Here is an 18,659-nt window from a genome sequence, read left to right as displayed (position 1 = left end):
AAAAATTAGTATAGAAATCTCCCTATATGAAAATCTTATAGTACTTAAAGCAATACAGTATAATTTGATGCTAAATAAACGTGACAGTTCTCGAGGCAATAAACGAAAATTCAGAGATGTAAAATTAACAATCAACACATTATTTTGGAATAAAACAAAAATACGGCGATATTGAATATTATTACATTATCATTGAAATAATATTATTGAATAATATTGAGTAAAAGCTTTCAAAGAGATGGAGATATGGCAGGTGCACGATGGGATACGATAACATTGCATCCAATCGCACGAAAATCAGCGTATTTGCCGTCCCACGCGGTTCATGAAATTTTCCTTCTGTGGGCAATAAATATGTTAAGCGACGCGGTAGTCAGAGCGGCGTTCCACATGTCTCATATTCCGTATATCATATCCCGATCGGTAGTCGCGCGTTTTATCGACCTATCGATCTGGACGCGGCCAAACGAGGGACGAAACAAGGGCACGAATGACGTTTTAAGGAGGGCAACGGCACCGTTCGTCGATGAATAATTCAACCGTTGATTTGCACGACTCAGTGGAAATGTCGGATTCGATTTCGACATCGGTTCTGTCGCTCCCCGGTGGCGTCGATCGGCGCGCGCTTAAAATGAGCTTCCATTCCGCGCTCATAATTCGACGCGATGAATAAATGACACAGGGTGTGCCTGTGCCGCCTAAAGTTGCCAGACGATTTTAACTGCAGACACCGACGACAAATTGGAATCGATTTTTCCTCGGCAATTTCATCGTCTGGTATCATCACATTGCCCCAAACGCTTTTATTATAATGTTAAAAGATGTGACATGTAAAGTTTGAAAAAAGGGGGGTTAAAGTTAACATCTGACAACCAATTAAATTTTCTCTCTCTCTCTCTCTCTCTCTCTCTCTCTCTCTCTCTCCCTTTCTCTCGATCCGCAGTCTCTCTCTCTCGTGGAGAAATATGCAGTTATGGAGAAGCACGTCATTAGCTCGGGATACGCGATATATGGCAGGCTTCAGCGACACGGCGAGCGTACCGGAAATTAGAATTCTAATTTCCGTTTGATCAAAACGCGAATCCCACAAGTGTACTCGTCTCGCGCGTCAATGCGCGCTGCATATTTCAACGCGGAATATTCACGCGGTCGCGATATAACGCGATATTTCATGCGCGCGAAACGAGCGCTCTCATAGAGTTTTAACGCATCGCGAGATAATTAGGTCCTGAAGAGCCCGACACCGCCCGGGGCTGCGATGCGGATTTTTGCGCCCTCCAAGTATACGCGCCTCCCCACCGTCGAATTATTTATCGCCGTTCACTTATCTCCGCAAATACACCGACAAATACAAATTGGAGGATGAAGAAGGCGCCCCGAGCGAACTCTCTAGCTTTTTAGCGTTATACTTTTCGCGCGTTATTCCGCGGAAATTTATCCGGTGGAAATTTGTTGCGAGGAGGGCCATCGAACAGATGTAAATTCGCCTTGTTAATGAGCTCAACAGGTGCGTGTAGAATGAACATCGACTGGAGATTGAAGCCTTTTAACTTGACGGTTGCTTGACAAGAACGCGCACGCGTTCGCCTCTATTGGTCAGGAGATCCATTTTTAATCGGATTATGCGTGTCTTTTCATCCTTCCGGTCGTGGGGTCAAATCGCTTTGTATCGCGAATGAAGGAAGCGAAAGAGGAAGACCGGAAGGTGGACTTGGTGGATTAAGCGCGAAACTAGCACGGGCGGGAACAAAACGGTGGAATCCTCCAATCCTTTCCAGAGGAAATGAGAACCGTGGAAGTGAGAAGACAAGGGAAGAAGATGCGCTTTTGTGCTTCTCGAGCGAAAGAGAATCTCGTTGAAAACGAGCGCCTCGACGAAAATACGTTTGACATAAGAAGATGGGAGATGCTTCTTCCTCGAGTTATTGCACTGACGGCTTCAAAAGTCTAATTCGTATCATGATTAACGCGAGTAGAACTGTAGCGGTACTCAACACTAGGAAAATAAGTATGTCGCAGACATTTAATTTAAAAAATGATGCCCCATCGGAACGAAATAGGAACTTTATTCCGTATTAACGAGAGGTAACCTTTTATATTGCCAGTAGTAATTATACTACAGTTGAAAAATTTGTGTTAAATTTAACAGAAAATTACATGTCCCTTTTGTGTTAATTTAACATAATACAACATAGATACGTTAAACAACCACACTAATACTCTGTGAATATTTTAACACAAAATAAATGCAAATCTCAAAATAATTTGAAATAAATTTTGTGTGAAATTAACATATTTTTAATGACAAAATAAATTCTGGAAAATGCAATTTTTACATTTTACAAATGTAATAAGTCAAATGACGGTTCGTCACTATCACTTATGTTCTATAGAATAAAATCAATATTTTATTCTGTAAATTTGAACAGATAAATCTTGTTACTAACAATATAGAACATATGCATTGTGTAAGATTAAAAAATAAGTACGCATTGTGTTGTTTTAACATTTCTTTTCAGTTATTTTAATAATTTTACATTTGAGGTCAATTAACACAAGAGCAATATGTTAAATTAACACACGAATATGTTAAACATTTAACAGAAAAATTTTTACCGGCATTTTTTAGCAACACAAATTTTCCAACTGTGTAGGAATTACTGATGCCTTCCCATATGAATTTAGGCACAGGTGGAACACATACATTTTCCACGTATGTACACGCAAAATGTATAAACGTATAAATTTTCCTACATTGGATGAAAAAAAAGTTAATCCTTAAATTAAAATGTCAATATGGAAATGAGCTGAATTTAAATAAAAGAAACATTGTTCCAACAAAACAATTACTGTCAAAGCTAAGAGCGAGTGTATTAAGCGCACGTATTTTCGATTCCGCAGATCAATATTACATCTTGAGAGTTAATCCAGAACTAGTTCGCTTAATCGGGGTAACTTTTTGGTCACACTCACCCCAGTTCGCCCAATTTGACCGCTGGTCTTGGATTGGCCCCGGAATAGTTTGTAATCGCGAGACAACGGCAAACAACGGCAATCCCGTCGTCGAGAAGCGGTGCAACCTGCCGAGAGATTTAATTGGCCGTTAAACGATCGTTCGCTCGAGCCCACGAGCAAACCGGGACGGCTCTCACTCTTCGTTCAATTAACACTAATTACCCGTAACCGTGGTAATAACCGATATATATATACGAAAGGCGAAGGGCGACGCGCACAGTAATAGTTCCCGATAAATCGATAAGCCGTAAGACGATACGAATGCAAAAAGAACGTTAGCGTTAATGGAAATTTTCCTTCTGGATGCCATAAATGTGACTTTCCGACTAACGTTGGATTTTCCCGCTTTGAATTTTCAGCTTTGAAACGTCCTGCGAAAACTATTGTGAAATATCGCGCTATTTCAATGTGAAATATAATTTTCTCGCAAACGGATCGTAAACGGATATTGGATCTTACAGAAAGAGAGAGAGAGAGAGATACATAGTTTTGAAACACGAGCGCGTGGGTGCGTTATTACGTTTCGGATACAAACAGACCGGTCTGTTTGGTCGGACCCGATCAAATGCTGCTGTGACCAATTAACAAACGTTGCGCGCACAACATGGTATTCTCGGATCGCGAACAATGTCGAAATAATTAGTATAGCGAACAACGCGTCGTGTCGGAGAACAAATACATTTGTTAGAAGCAAGATGAATCAGGGCTCTTTGTCTATATATATGTATATAAATATAAATTCGCCGACGTATTTATATGACGGAAAGTAAAGCGTAAAAGTTTCTGTTTTTTTATTTAGCGCACGCGCCTCATATTATTTCCTGTAATTTTTCGGATAAATTGTTTTGCTTTATACATATTTATTTATTAACTTTGGCTGTGACACAGCCAGAGGTACGCATTGAAAGAGCATTTCTCTTTCACAATAGCTTTTTAGCAGATAATTAATATACGAACAGCGCTGTGTGTCACAGGACAAACGCGTTCGTTAGAAAACGAGACCCTTCCAATCCTTTTAAATGAGACCATTACGGTTTAATGAATATGAACGCAAACATAAATTTTACAGAAGCTGTGAAAGAGCGTAAAATAACTTGGCTATATCAAGTTATATTATCTAGAATAAAAATAATATACGTGTGCTCTGTACGTGCGTTTGATTAATAATGGTGAAATGCCAAAAAGTGATTTTTCCACCAAAATCAAAGAACTGATTTTTTTCATATTTATCTTGCTTCTAGCGAAATACATACAAGCACATACACATTTCCTGAACATTTTTCCGGTTTAAATGTGTGACACACGCGAAAATCAATTCTTCGATACCGCACGTGTGCATATACGTATTGTTATACGAAACAGAAATTTTATTACAGATAATAAATGTTTCGTCTTTATTATCTAGAATGTCATCGCTGTTTTTTTTCAATAGTTTTCTTTTTAAAGCCTGTTATACGTTCGCAAGAGATACCAGACGTCGCTCTATAATATCCCTTTTATAACAGTGCTCTTTTACGAGCGCAAGCATTGCAACATTGCAGCAGATCGTTTATGCGCCATGGATTATAAGTTAGCGGAAAGTGCTGTTTCGAGGATCGAATGCATTCCACCGCGATGGATGCGAGGGATGAAGAAGAAGAAGAAGACGAAGAAGAAGAAGAAGAGAAAGAGGCGGGGGAGACAGGCGGCTTATTAAATTCTCTAGCGAAATACATACAGCAAAGCGAATACGGCTACTCTCCCCGGGCTCGAGTTAATAACTCTCTCTTATATACGGTGTCCCAGAGCCACTTTTCATCTCCGAATTCTTTGACCAATCTAGAGTTGATCTTCCCTCGGAGCGGAAATGTCGAAAAAGATTATTATTCGTCGTGAATTTGCAATGTTGGAGTCTTAATAAGATGAATTTTTTAATTAATTGCAATCCTCCCCCATCCCTTATTAAATATCTCATCTCCTGCCGAGTGTGCTCTCTTGACGTTAAATTCGATTGGACGCTATTTACTTCTTTAAATATTACTTATAATTCATGCGGTATTAAATATGTAAATTTCAAATATTTCCCACAATTTTATGTGTTGACTTATCAAATCCATATTTTATTATATCAATGCGCCGATGAAGAACACTGTGTGTTCGAGACGCGTTAAATACTGTATAATTTATTAGACACGCTAAAAATTGTATAACACCTACTTAGCCTGTCTAAACTTTTGGCCGTTGACCTCATGATTTGTAAATATTTAAATGTTTAACACAATTGAGCGAAGCTTATTGGCGCCAGTGGTGACTAAACAAAGGGAAAATTATTTTTTAAGTCGACCAGACTGGCAAAAAGTGATCTTTATTTAAGTCACAACTTGTGAATTTGAAAATGTTTAACTGCTTAACAGATTATTTCTAATTAAAACAGTCAGTTATATTCTGATAAATTCTCTAAAATAGTAATTTTTCAATACTAACATAATGCCCCAACCAATGATAAAAGTACTCGACGCATTTTTCAGGCGTAGTAGGTACATCGTATAGTTCGGCAACGTTTCTCGTTAGCGAGTTACTTAATGGAATTTAACATGCTCGACAAAGAAACCCCCGTCCCGGAGGCATTAAACGTAATTGAAAGAAAATGTTGTTCGTATGTTGTCGTTTCATTCGTTTTTGCGCGCTACGTGTGCCGTAAGAAGCACAAGATTTACACTCCATTTAAAAAAAGCTCCGCCGGAGCACAGAATATCGCGCTACGCCGATAAGAGCGGCAACGGTGGCCTCCTAAAAGCTGTTTGCACGCCCTGGATATACGTGAAGGCTAAAAGTATCCATGTAAACCGGATGAAGCTGAAAAGTGCGCCGTAAAAGGCATGTATACAGGGTGTCCCGGAACCTACCGGATATTCCCTTAACCATACCATATTTGGACAATTTGGAGCAGACTTTCTTGAGAAATCAATGTTTCAACATCTTCGGATACCCACGCCGGAGAATCCTTCCCTCGGAGGAATATCCTGTCACCGCCGCGGCGATACGGAATCGGAGAGATGTGCGGTCTTAATCAACGAAATTAAGCTACGTCAACAATTGACCTATCCAATTTATCTATTAATTAATCTTTATTTAGCCGTGCGTTACCATGTTTCCAGCCGAGTATATACAGGGTGTTATGTAATACCCGCCTCACCTTTTATTTACAGACAGAGCGGACCAGACTGAGTCGAAAAGTCCTCTACCATTTTGCAATTTTCGCGAAAGTTAACGAGTTATTAATTATTAAAAATCGCTGCCCGGCCTACCGCCCAGTTCAAGCTCGCTGCTCGATACGGCCGTCCCGCGATCGGCGTTGCTAGGCGCGCGAGGAGTTGTTTGTTATACCTAGGCCCGGTTTCGCCGACGTCGTTTAACTTTAAGCTTAGCTTAATTCGTGTCTCTTTCTAAAGTAACAGTTAAAAAGAGACAAAGAACAAATTAAGCTAATTGTAAGCTTAAAGTTAAGCAACGTTGGTGAAACCGGGCCGTAATCGTAGCCGTGTGTCATAAACAACTCCTCGCACTTGAATTGGGCTAAGACAGCGATCTTTAATAATTACTAACTCGTTAACCATTGCGAAAATTGCAAAATGCTAGAGGACTTTTCGACTCAGTCCAGTCCGTTCTATCCGTAGATAAGAGGTGAGGCGAGTATTACATAACACTCTGTATATATAATGTATACGCATTTCTTCTCTTATTTCGCATATCTCACATGTATGCATAATAAAAGCTTTTGCAAGTTTAACGCGCGCTCGTTCACGTAATTGTTAATGAAAGCACCTAGAAGACGGAAACGAAACATGACCGATAAACATTGACTGTTTTCATAATTGGCCGGTTCCCGGGCTGTCCGTTCTTTCTCGGCGAAGCGAAAAAGTCAGAGTATTTTTCTTCGACTGAAAATATCAACACAAAGTCGAGTAATTTTAACTGAAACTTTGTAATTTTTGATTAATAATTAGTATGCATAAGCAATACATAAATAGCAAAATATTTAAAAAGTATGCATTTAAAATATATAATAATATAACGTACTATATTATATGTGCATTTAACGTGCACGCTTATTCGCGAAACATCGATCAAATGTTTTACCCCGAAATCTCTTCTCCCCGAAACTTTTTCGCAACGCATAAGAAGGAAGACGAGAATAAGCATAAGCTTCTCACAGTTTGCATATCGCTACAAGAAATACATAAATATGTTTAATACGTAAGTCACTTTAAAAAGCGCTTAATCTCGCGCGCGCGAAACATCGTATTTAATATTAATAAAGTAATGATTATTAGGCCACAGAGGTGAAGATTATTAGCAGTTACGAACCTGAGAATTTAGCCTTCGGTTTGAAGGTATTTCGTGTGTTCCACGGATATCCGCGTGTATCCACAAATTTACAATGCGGCCGTTCCGTTATCCTCAAGGGAAATTACACTCGCGGCGGTACGATAAACTTCGAGCCAGACGCTAATTATTACTCGGAAAGGCAATCTATCCGCCCGTGTAAAAGTCGTATCGATTACTGCGTTAGACGTACCAAAGTTCTCAGTCTCCCGCTTCTACGGAGCAGCAGCTCCTCTCTCTATCTCATTTAAGTAGAAAGAAATAACTCGCGCGAGACACACTCGATCGATCCATCCGTTTGTGGAAATACGATAACGTTAATTGGTCGTAAATATTTAATTACGTGCTTGATTGAATATCGAATTGTTTGACGCGCGCGACGGGGGCTCAGGGAGCTTATAAATAAATTCTCTGTTGTATAGATTTTTCTTTTATCATTCCGACGAGCGTCGTGCTTGTGAGAATAACGCGAGGAAATAACGTCCAGCGCGCGTGTAACGCCGCTCCTCGCGGTCGCGTTTCCTACTTTGCGTCTAAGAGGCTTGGAAAGTTTTGTGCAACATCTCGACAATCGGGAGCTTGCGACAATGATCGCAAAGCCTCTCCGCGTCTACGCGTGTAAGTGCACATCGGGAACAATCGCGAGAGCGTCGTATCGCGATAAACGGCAGCAGCAAAAATGATTTTATCCGGCGCAGCCCGGGCCCGTAATAGTTGCTGGCGCGCGCGACGGTTGCTGGATGCAACGCTAGATTACAGCAACGTATTTCCCAAAAGACACGCGGTATACACCAACGGCCAGCCATTCCCCCGGGGAAATACGGATTGAATTGTTGATGTGGAGTAATACCCAACGACGCGCGCTGTTATCGAAAAGCGATAGCAACGATGCGCGGTATAACGGTTAATCTCATAGACTTCAGATGTGGATGCGCGGTGCGCGTTTGCTCGTTTTTTTCCCCTCCCCCTTTTTCAGTTCTGGCGATTAATTTGGTCTTTCTCCCTGCGAAGCTCTCCGCAAACCGCACCGATAGTCCGAGGGACTCGGTCCCGTCTCTCTAAAATGCAATCCTCGCTTGGCTCTCCTTGCACAGAGGAGACAAAGAGTAAAATCAAAAGGGATCCGGCAAATCGATTTCATCGCTGAGAAAAATTTCCATTGGATAAATCGATTAAGTAGCGTTTTCGATGAGAAATTAACACCATCGGCCTTTTCCGATTAAATTATCGAATGTATTCGATGAAATTTATCCAATTCGATTAGATAAGCCAAGATATTTTTCTCAGTGTTGAGGTTATCCGAATTTATCGTCGGTCGAAAATTATGAATTAAAATTGGTTTCTTCGCAGACTACGTGGATCGATGTACAAGCGAATAAAAATAATGTACAGGAACGAAAGTGTAATTGAGATCAACACCAATCTCTCCCCACTCGAAAGGTGCACGCACACGGATCGGTGCCGCAATCTCATACCCTTAGAATGGAACGTCGGATCGATCGTCGGAGGAGAGAAATGGAATCGTACGAATTATTTCCTCGACCACGTACCGGGATTGGATGCTAATGTATTTGGGCTTCTTATTAGGAGAAAAGCTTCACGATTCAATTAGCGTCGAGTTTGCCGTCGTGTCTATCCGCGTGATGAATTCGCTGCGAGGGACGGCTTCGCAGCGCTCAGGTTCTCGTCAAGTCTCTCGGCAATTAAACGGAACATCCGCCGTCCAAGTAGCCGGTCGTGTTTGTCATACTTTCCCCCGTTACGACCAACTTTTCTATCGGAAAGATTGGGCAACGTCGACTGATCGTGCGAGATACGCGCGCTATTTTTGCGACCTCTGGGGTCCATTCGCATCGCGGAGAACCATAGACGTATGATATATCGACTGCGCATCTTGGCTGCAGAAGTGTACAAACTTTAGAAAGAGACAACATACTTGGGATCATAGTATATCTAGACCGAGTATTGAGCAGTGGGGGGTGGAGGTTCGCGTAGAAAAGGACAAACTCTGTTTTTTGCTATTTTGTTCTCTCTCGTTCGCATGTGAACAAGAGAGAACGAGATAGCGCAGAACAGAGTTTGTCTTTTTCTACGTGATCCTCTACCCCACTGCTCAAGTAGAGGCAAACGCTCGGTCTAGATATATTCTTCCAAATTTTATTCGACCCACTGGGCATTACTTTATCTTATTATCTTATTTATTTGGTTTTATCTTATTTTATCTTCATAATAGCCCAGCAAGGCCTAATACCCAAACTAATGCTCAAAGAACGCCTGGTAATGCCGCAAATTTGTACACCACAATGCCCACAGCGGTTTCCCTCTCGATTCTTACTATGTCTGTGCGGTGAACGCGATCGTATCGCCGGAGATGCAGTTTTTAACGGCTCTTATCGCGGCGCCGCGCCATTTGTCGATTATTAATTCCGAGCTCGATTCCGCCGGCGGCGGCGGCGACGACGGGGTCGTAACTAAATTAATTACGCGAATGTTTGTTTCGCCGTGTGATTACAACGTCCCGCGTGGACGTCGTTGGAACGAACGGAACGAGAAACGAGCACCGATGTTACGCGGCGCAAAGTTACGCGGGACTTACCACTTTCTAGCCGCGTTTGTATTGTAATGAAAGTACCCGCGAGCCAGGGATTGAAACTGTTGTAATTTCTCCGGCAAACGGGAGAGTGTCCTCCGAGCGAAAATGAAAACACAGCGGCGATGCCGCTGTAAGGTTTATTTTCCCGTAGATTTGCATAACGTCGATAATTAAACTCGTCGAAATTGTACACCAATTCCGATTCCCGCAGGCTACGATACGTCGGACTGTTGCACGTGAAATATCGCGTTTCGATAGTATCAGTTTCCTGCGCTCTTATAAAGAATATCCTCTCCGCTGATCAGACGTTACAAATCACGCGAACGACGTAACGTGATTTGCAACTTATACGGTAGTTCCAGCCAAACGAAGAGTGTTAAATGTAAATCAAACGAACGAGAGCGCCTTTAGGTCCGAGCAAGATGTTGGTAGCCCAACAATTGTAATCTAAAATTGAATTCGTGTACACGGGGAGACCGATATGGTTACCACATGTCTAATTAGGGTTGGCACAACTCCAATAAATAGTAATATTTGGGGCGGCTATATATATCTGTGGTTGTCATACCCACATTGGTATGATAAGTAGTGGAGGCAACTATGTGCGTTTTGTGCAGCGAACTTAGTGAATGTTGCAACACAAAACAATGTAGGCGCCCCTACTGTTGTATTTATACGGCAACATTTTAATTTTACTTATTTTTGCCTTAGCCGGTCTTTCCGTGCACCATTTTCCATCTTGTCCTGCGCGCCAGTTTCTGGAAAAGGATGCAATTTTTATTGGGCTACCAACATCTTGCACGGACCTAAACGCGCTCTCGTTTGTTTTATTTCTAGCCGAACGTTTGTAATGTTTTAGCATCCTAGGTTTTTCATTTTCTGGTTAAATGTTAACCAGAAGTTAGTCGATTATCTGTCTTTTCTTAAATAATAATATACAAAAGGATAGAGAGTTGACTAACCTCTGGTTAACAGTTAACCAGAAAATGAAAAACCGGGCCCTGGTAAATTAACTTCAGCCACGTAATGTTCTGCTGGGATTTTTCAAATAATTGGATGTGATTGTAAAGACAGTTCGCGGTGGTTGAAGAAAACATCGACGCAAGAAAAAAAGAGGGCATTATTCGTAATATAAAACTGAGCTAAATATATTTTTAGCTACTACCTTTCTCTGAACTTTCCGCATTTAATCGATGTAAGATTACAAAAATGGAGTTTATTCCAAGAAACATATTACTAAATTTTCCTATTTACGCGCGCTTGTTCCCTCATAGAAATTATCTGCGAAAATTATTCAAGTATAAAAGCAATATCTTCGTGTAACTCCGATCATTAAGCCGCATTTTGGGCAACCAATGATCTCATTAGATAAAATGCACAAGAAAATAATACAAAATGGAAACACAAGATGAAAATGCGACGACCGGCAAAATCATTGACATTCTATAGATTCTCTCGCGATACGTATTATGCGCCATTATATCCTCAAGTTCCGAAACTTAGCCTTTCAGCTTCAATTTCGTGCGACCCGTCACGTCGCGTCGCGAATTTTTCAACGAGTTCATCCAGCAATTTCGTTACGGCGTAGTTCGTCTAACGAAAAAGTTACTCTCAAAGTTACAGCTTTACAGCGTGAAATTGCGGCGTCGCCGTTGTTTCCAGTTCCCGCACGGCGGGCGGAAAAGAGGGGGGGAGGGGGAGGGAAAACCCCGGAGGAAACAAAGACAAAAAATTTGTACGCTTGCCCTTTTCCTTCCCTTGCCACGCGTGTCATCGACCGAACGGCTGTCGATAATCTTTCCCGGTCCTTCGGGACACGTTCCGGGCCCCGTTTTTATCAGGGCGCGTCGCTCGAAAGTCCGATAATCCAATTTGCGGCCGCCGCGATTTCCGTCCCCGCGAACCTACGTCGTCGGTTATGTACGAGGACACGTTAATGCTTCCGCGCCGGGGTTTTACATCGTACATGTTAATGAACAATCTCGTTACGAATTCAGTCCCGCCGCGCCCCCCCCCCCTCCTCATCACCCACCTCCGTGGCACGCAGGGGCTGATAATAATGACTCAACGCGCAAAATTCTCGTATCTGCCCGCAGACCCGGACATTTCGCTGTAATTAATACCGTTAGAATTAACACAGTTAAAACTCGTCCGATCGAATTCTACGCGGTACCTTCGGTCGCGGACAAAGCGTCCGGAAAGGATGAAATTTCGAGCAGATTCGCGAGCGAGGAAAGACGCCGTTGACAAAAGCCGCGGGATTAAAGCGAGAAAGCTCGCGCGGAACACTCGGCGGCGCATTCGAAACGCTAAGAGACAATGCGAGGAACGTAAGGCCGAGGAGGCGGAGGAGGAAGGAAGAAGTCAGGCGAGGAGGGAAGTGTTCTCTCGACATCTCTAAATAGCTTCCTTCCGCGTTAGCCGTGCGCGCGTGCGAATATAACTTTCCGGCTCTCGCGTTAGCGACGGGGAGGGAACGAATGTTCGCCGCTTCTCGAATGCGGCGATAAAGGCTGCGCGAATATTCCCGGATCTCCCGCAATTTTCCAGAAGAATGCCACCGCGCCCCTCGTCCCCCCCCCCCCTGCACCAATTCGAATCGGATTTTGCGCCGGGATTTCCTCCTCCTCCTCCTCCTCCTCCTCCCGCGGAAACTTATTCGCGCGCGTATCACCTCCTTCGAACAGATTGGTAGCGCGGTGTCTGCGGCTCTTCGTCGGACCCCACGACACTCTGCGCGGACAGATATACAATTTCTCTTCTGTTTCCTAGAGTAGCTTCTACACTTTTCTTTCACTTTCTACGCCCCTCCTTACTCCCCTCGTTCCACTTGTCTGAAAATCCGCGATTCTAGAGGAGGCGTGACTTGCTTGAGCACACATTATGGATTATATGAATTAATATCGTAGATAATATAGGAGGAGAGTGACGGAAGAGCGTTCCCACTGTTCTACACCAAGAGGCAACGTGCTAAGAAATTATTAGGTAGTTAAAGTCTTAATGTTACGGTGGGTCGACCACAGGCTATGTCTCATGGTAAGCACCCCATAAAATAGTCACTGCGTGTGATGGAAGATACAAGAAAATGTAACAGAACACTCTCTCTCTCTCTCTCTCTCTCTCGCCCTCTTTCTCTGCCTCGTTATTTCTTTGTGCGGATTTTAACGGAGGAAAACTTTTATTTAATTTTTCCAAGCCACTGCGCATTTTTGAATAAAATCACGTAATTTACTTTTAATGTAGATATTTTAAATATAATTTTCGTCATTCTACGTTTCTCCTCTCCCGTATTCCTATCTTTTAGTATTTGTTTTATAGTGAGTTATCTTTTATTCCGTTCCGCCGGAGCACGTTAATAAAGTAACTTAATTTCTGGATTTTGTAACAATTTGCATATACATACATAAGTTTATATTATAAACTCGACAATTAATGACGTACGATCGTTCATTAGTAATTCAATTCTCGAATGTATTTCTTTCTTGGACGTAATATAAATTCACTGATAGATAGTAAAATAGTTTGAACGCTTTCCAAGTCTTCTCAGATAATAAGCAAATATTGACGAAGAATCGCTAATGCAGGCGATGCTAATATTATTGTTACAAGTATGCTCTACAACATACATACCAGGATACGCTACGGTAAATTCAGGAACAAAGTTGGCGAAAACGTAATCGAGTTAATAAGTGCCGAGTATGATCACCAGATAATGAAATTAGCGACTAATGGTGATTACGTAATAAGTAATCGAAGAGGGATCGGTAAAAACGGACATTTTTTAATAAAAAAACGAGGTAAAGCCTCAAAGTCCACCGCGTGATAGAAATACAAATATTTATATATAAGGAAATAAAATATAGTAGATATATAAAGTGAAAAGTGTATACGTTGCGTAATCGTTACATCGACAATTTATAATAGCGGTTATTTGCGCGAAATGTTGCGCATACATTTTTCTCGGTTATCGCAAAAATGCTGGTCGACGGGATAAAATATCGAAGTACGCGCGTTATCTTCCATGCCACCATTAATGCACCGCGCGGTCTCGTAAATATTCGGACGAAACTTTGCGCTCCCATACGAAAATGGGGAATTATTATACGGGCACATGGGACTCCCCCAGACACGCCCCAGATCGAAAGCTTTTTCTCCAAGAAGAGACAATATCGGGGTAGTTGCTGCTTCGATCTTTGCGCTACTAACTCCGCCAACTTATTCGAAAATGTATCGCGTTTAATCTTTACAACATTCGCGAGAAGTTTTAACGCAAGCAATTTGTATAAAATTTTATGCCGAGGTCCGCGTTTTTTTTGCTTTATCAACTTTTTCAACTAAAGTTGAAATTCCACGGGCAAAAGAAAAATGAAATTTTTCAATAGATATTTTTCGATAGGTCGTTTTTTTATAGATTTTTAGAGAGAGCGTTCTTAATCTCTGCAACGAGAGAATTCTGTTCCTTCAGGAGGAATTTTAAAAGCTGGATTATCCAACGCTCCGAAGACTCGGTGTTTAAGGGCGAAAGTAGGTGAGAGCATGGGTTAAAATTTCGAAAGAATCTGTGAATGTTTAGAGGAAAGTTAACCCCTTGCAGCCCTGCATCGAGAGCGCACTCGACACCGTGATTTACGAGAAGCTTGTATTTTTCCCAACGCTCGAAACGGTGAATGATTACACCCGGCAAACTACATTGCTCGAATGTTTATAGAGTACTCCAAATGGCGGAGATCGATCATTGTGTCAGACTATTGTTGCGTAACACTGGTCAACTTAAAATAAAGACAAAATATTTAACATTCGCTATCGGCCGGAATTATCGCTTACGTACGATTGTCGATTTCCAAAGTTTCACAGAACGCTCCTGTAAAACATACCGTTCCGTTATCCGAGTATTACCTCACGGCTCTCTTGTAGAATAAAATTTTATTTGCAGAATATTTATAATTTTTAAGTCACATATAGGATACTTTATAAATATTTTAAATATAATAATTTAAAAATCATGTATTAATTAACAGAATATTAATACGTCCTGTAATATCAATTTCACATTAAGAGTCGTATCGAATGAAAAGTGATATTACAAAATTTAATATCATTGGGAAAATACGTTTTTCAGTTTTAATTCTTTCGTCAAAATTTTTTGGTTCTGGTCAAGATTATAAAGCCAGCTTTGATAAAGCTTGCTGTGAAAAGTGAGAAAAACATTATTAGTTTTTTTTAATTACATATATCCCGCCCTCTGAAAAATTACCTGAAAATTATCGGAGATAAAACCGACCATGTTTTTTCCCGCAATGACCGAACAATTCGAATCGATTTGGGGCCGAAATGGATTGCGGACCACCGAAAACGGCCGTTAACGCGACTATATTTCCGTTACAATGATCATAACGATAATGGGGAGGTCGAATTTGGCAATTACGAGGCGCGAAGTACGTCGATCATAGTTGCCGACGGCAAACTTCCTAATTGAACGCCGCGTTAAACTTACTCGCATCTGCCGCGCGGTGCATCCGCTAATTAACGGTGGCCTGGTATTTTTCGAGCCCGACTCTCCCGGCGAAGTTGGAGCTTCCTCCTCCGCGTTAAATACGACGAGCCAAGATCGAATTTCATAATTGGCCGAAGGTTCCTTGTACCTCGTTTTTCATCTGTCCGAGATAATAATCGTTCCGTTAATTGGAAAGAGCCTGGGATCTTGTCACGATGCAAATCGTGACCGCAAGAGGAGATCTCGAGGAGATTGAGCACCGAAATAATAGCGATTCTATAACGACGTTGCGTCAACATTCATCCTTACAAACTCGAGACGTTAAATTCTATATAGGAAGTATTAATATACAGAATGTTATGTACACAGTTGAAAAGTTTGTGTTAAATTTAAAAGATATCACATGACCCAAATGGTCCACACAATATTTTGTGTTAATTTAACATAATATGGATATGTTAAATAATCACACTAATATTCTGTTAATATTTTAACACAAAATAAATGCAAATCTTAAAATAATTTAAAATAAATTTTCTGTAAAATTAACATATTTTTAATGACAAAATAAATTCTGGAAAATGTAATTTTTACATTGTACAGATGTAACAAGTCAAATGACGGTTCGAAACCACTCTCAATTATGTTATATAGAATAAAATCAACATTTTATTCTGTAAATTTTAACAGATAAATCGTGTTACTAATAATATAGAACATATGTATTGTGTAAGATTAAAAAATAAGTACACATTGTGTAGTTTTAACATTTCTTTAGTTATTTTAATAATTTTACATTTGAAGTCAATTAACACAAGAGCAACATGTTAATTTAACACAAAAATTTTAACCGGCATTTTTTGTGAACAAGAAAACAAATTTTCCAACTGTGTAATACCCTGCATACTTTTAACAATCGGAAAGATGCTGAAACTAAATAACTGTTACTTCATAACCGAGTGAACGGAATGAATGGGACACGATTTCTGTTGTAGGAAAATGCCCACCCGAGGGCCATTAGTAGGCATTGGTGTACATGATTTTGGTCAGCGGTTTACCCCCTCGCGCCCGCCATTTTCGTCAGCACGTATCGCAAGAAGGGCGTTTCAGCAAGTTCCAGCAACTCCCTAATTGTCACCATGCATGTAACTGAAAGTATCCAAACTCTTGGTTACCGACGTTAAATGTCAGATACCAAATTCGTTGCAAGTAACTATAGTGTGAACGCTGGTGGAAACTCGAGTAACTACGGTGCTCGAAATGCAAACGGGACCAATCTGCGGGAGGGGAAAATGTGGTCGTGCATCCCGCTGCCCGCGTTTGCGCCGGCGATGTAATTAAAATGTCAACGCACCAGCAGGACTAGGCGCGCCGTTTACCCGGTTTCGTCGCCGTATATGCCCGGTGGCGTACGGTGTATGCATGGGCTTTTACGGTTTGTTTCCTTAAGTCGACGAAAAGCTCGCGACTACGAGAGCCAACAAGCGTTCGGGGCTTCGCGCCAGCGCGTCGAAAAGAAAACAGACTACGTAGAATTCTCTCTCTCTTTCGAGCGATTTAGCCCGGTTTGAACGCGTCACGGGGCACGACTGATACGCGCGAATATCTCGACACAGGAAATTAGTTGCGAAACCGCGCGATATTAAGCAGCAATTTGCGAGCAAAGGTCGCGGAAAACGATGCGATTAGTTCCATTCCATTTTTGATATCATTGCAATTTCCAATCTGTAAATTTGTAATCGTCTTTGCAAATGACATTTTCCCACCGGATAATATTTTCTCTATTAAAATACCTTCTTGAGATTATAAAGGATACGACTAAGATTGTAAAAATCTTTAATAGTAAAACGCGATTGCGCTCAATTACTTTTAAAAGAAAGAAGAAAGATTTTTATTAGGTGCATAAAAAAAACACGTGAGTTTTTAGATGTTTCTTTTCAAATTAACGAGGCGCACACGGCACATTTATGTATGGAGATGAAAAGTGGAAATGTGTGGACACACATATATTGCAGTTTAGAGATCGTGAAATATTCGTCAAAAGTTAAGAGTGAGAATCAACGGTGTACATACGGTTTAAGAGGATTAAAGAGAATAGGAAAGACGGTGGGAAGTGTTTTTTCTAGACAGAATGTGAGGTGGAATTTTATATGGGATTCTTATTCCTTAGTCCTGTCCGAAGGAAGAGTTTTCTAAAAAGAATCTGGGTAGAATTCACAAAGATAGTGTCTACTGATTTCCCAGGGGGAGTAATCCCTCTCTACCGCCTTTCTTCTATTCTAAAAGAGCCACTTCTGTTCCTTCTTCTTCGGAATCTCTCGGAATTGAAAGGCGACTATTGTCATTAAGACCTAAAGCTTGATCGATTTCCAAAAAAGAAAACAGAGCGTACCGAGCGTCCGGAAGCTGTTTGAAAAAAAATCGCTTGATTCGTTTGTCTCCTTAAGCCAGTCGTGGTAGAATTTATCCTCGAACGGTTCGATAATTCTAAAAGTTTTCTAATTTCTATAAGGCATTGCGTCAATTCGACTTACGAGAGATCTGGCTGCTCGAACTCCAAAGAAAGATATATGCGAATATATTTTTCGACATATACTTTTACGAGAATCGTTTTTCAGATCTCGCCCTCTTTTTCACTCCGACTCCGACGAGTCGCAGTATTTTTAGGATTGTCATCAGATTGCAGTGTAATTTTCTCGTCCAATCAAGTTCCTATCTCTCCCCCGTGAAATTACCTAGATCGTTATTGCCAATTCAGCCCCAGGTCAGAAGTACCTGAGCGATTTGTTAGATCGAGATTGAAGAATTTGTTAGGGCGCACGCTTCAGTGATCGCAGGGGGGAATCTATGGCGACACAGCCGCGGTTATTTGTATGCAAAATACCAGGTCGTTGGCACGGACAGCCGCCGTCGTCCCCGGGGATTGTCATCGCCGGTCGTCGGTCTAAAGCTTGTCTCGGACAAGCGAGGCGAGCAACGTGCCCTCACGAGTTCTTCTTCTCGTGCAAAGCCGCTGGGATAACTTCCGGACAACGCGCCCCATTGTTTCGCGCCAGAGAACTTGGCCGAATGAAGTAGTAGACTACACAGCGAGAACCTTGTTGAGAGATGAGTCGGGGAGCGACATAGCGGTCATGATTAAGAGGAAACAAAGGTGCATCCAAGTGGCTATCTCTTACCATCTTTTCATAA

General features: G+C 41.4%; 1 protein-coding gene across 4 annotated transcripts in view; it reads right to left on the bottom strand.

The window, feature by feature from the left end:
* LOC105562805 (protein-tyrosine sulfotransferase) overlaps window positions 1–18,659 on the bottom strand; it is a 92,658-nt gene that overhangs the window by 29,667 nt on the left and 44,332 nt on the right. Inside the window, exon 3 of one of the 4 annotated variants that reach the window (XM_012013885.1) lies at window positions 2,974–3,080. The exons of the other annotated variants lie outside the window; for them this stretch is intronic. The gene's annotated coding sequence lies outside the window, so the exon portion shown is untranslated. The remainder of the gene's footprint in view (window positions 1–2,973; window positions 3,081–18,659) is intronic. 4 annotated transcript variants of the gene reach the window in all.

Source organism: Vollenhovia emeryi, unplaced genomic scaffold (genome assembly GCF_000949405.1).
Source record: "Vollenhovia emeryi isolate VEMERY1.0 unplaced genomic scaffold, V.emery_V1.0 DF939183.1, whole genome shotgun sequence".
In the NCBI taxonomy this organism is placed as follows: Eukaryota; Metazoa; Arthropoda; class Insecta; order Hymenoptera; family Formicidae; genus Vollenhovia; species Vollenhovia emeryi.
The sequence above is the reverse complement of the archived record's forward strand: the minus strand, read 5'-3'. Positions and strand labels throughout refer to the sequence as shown.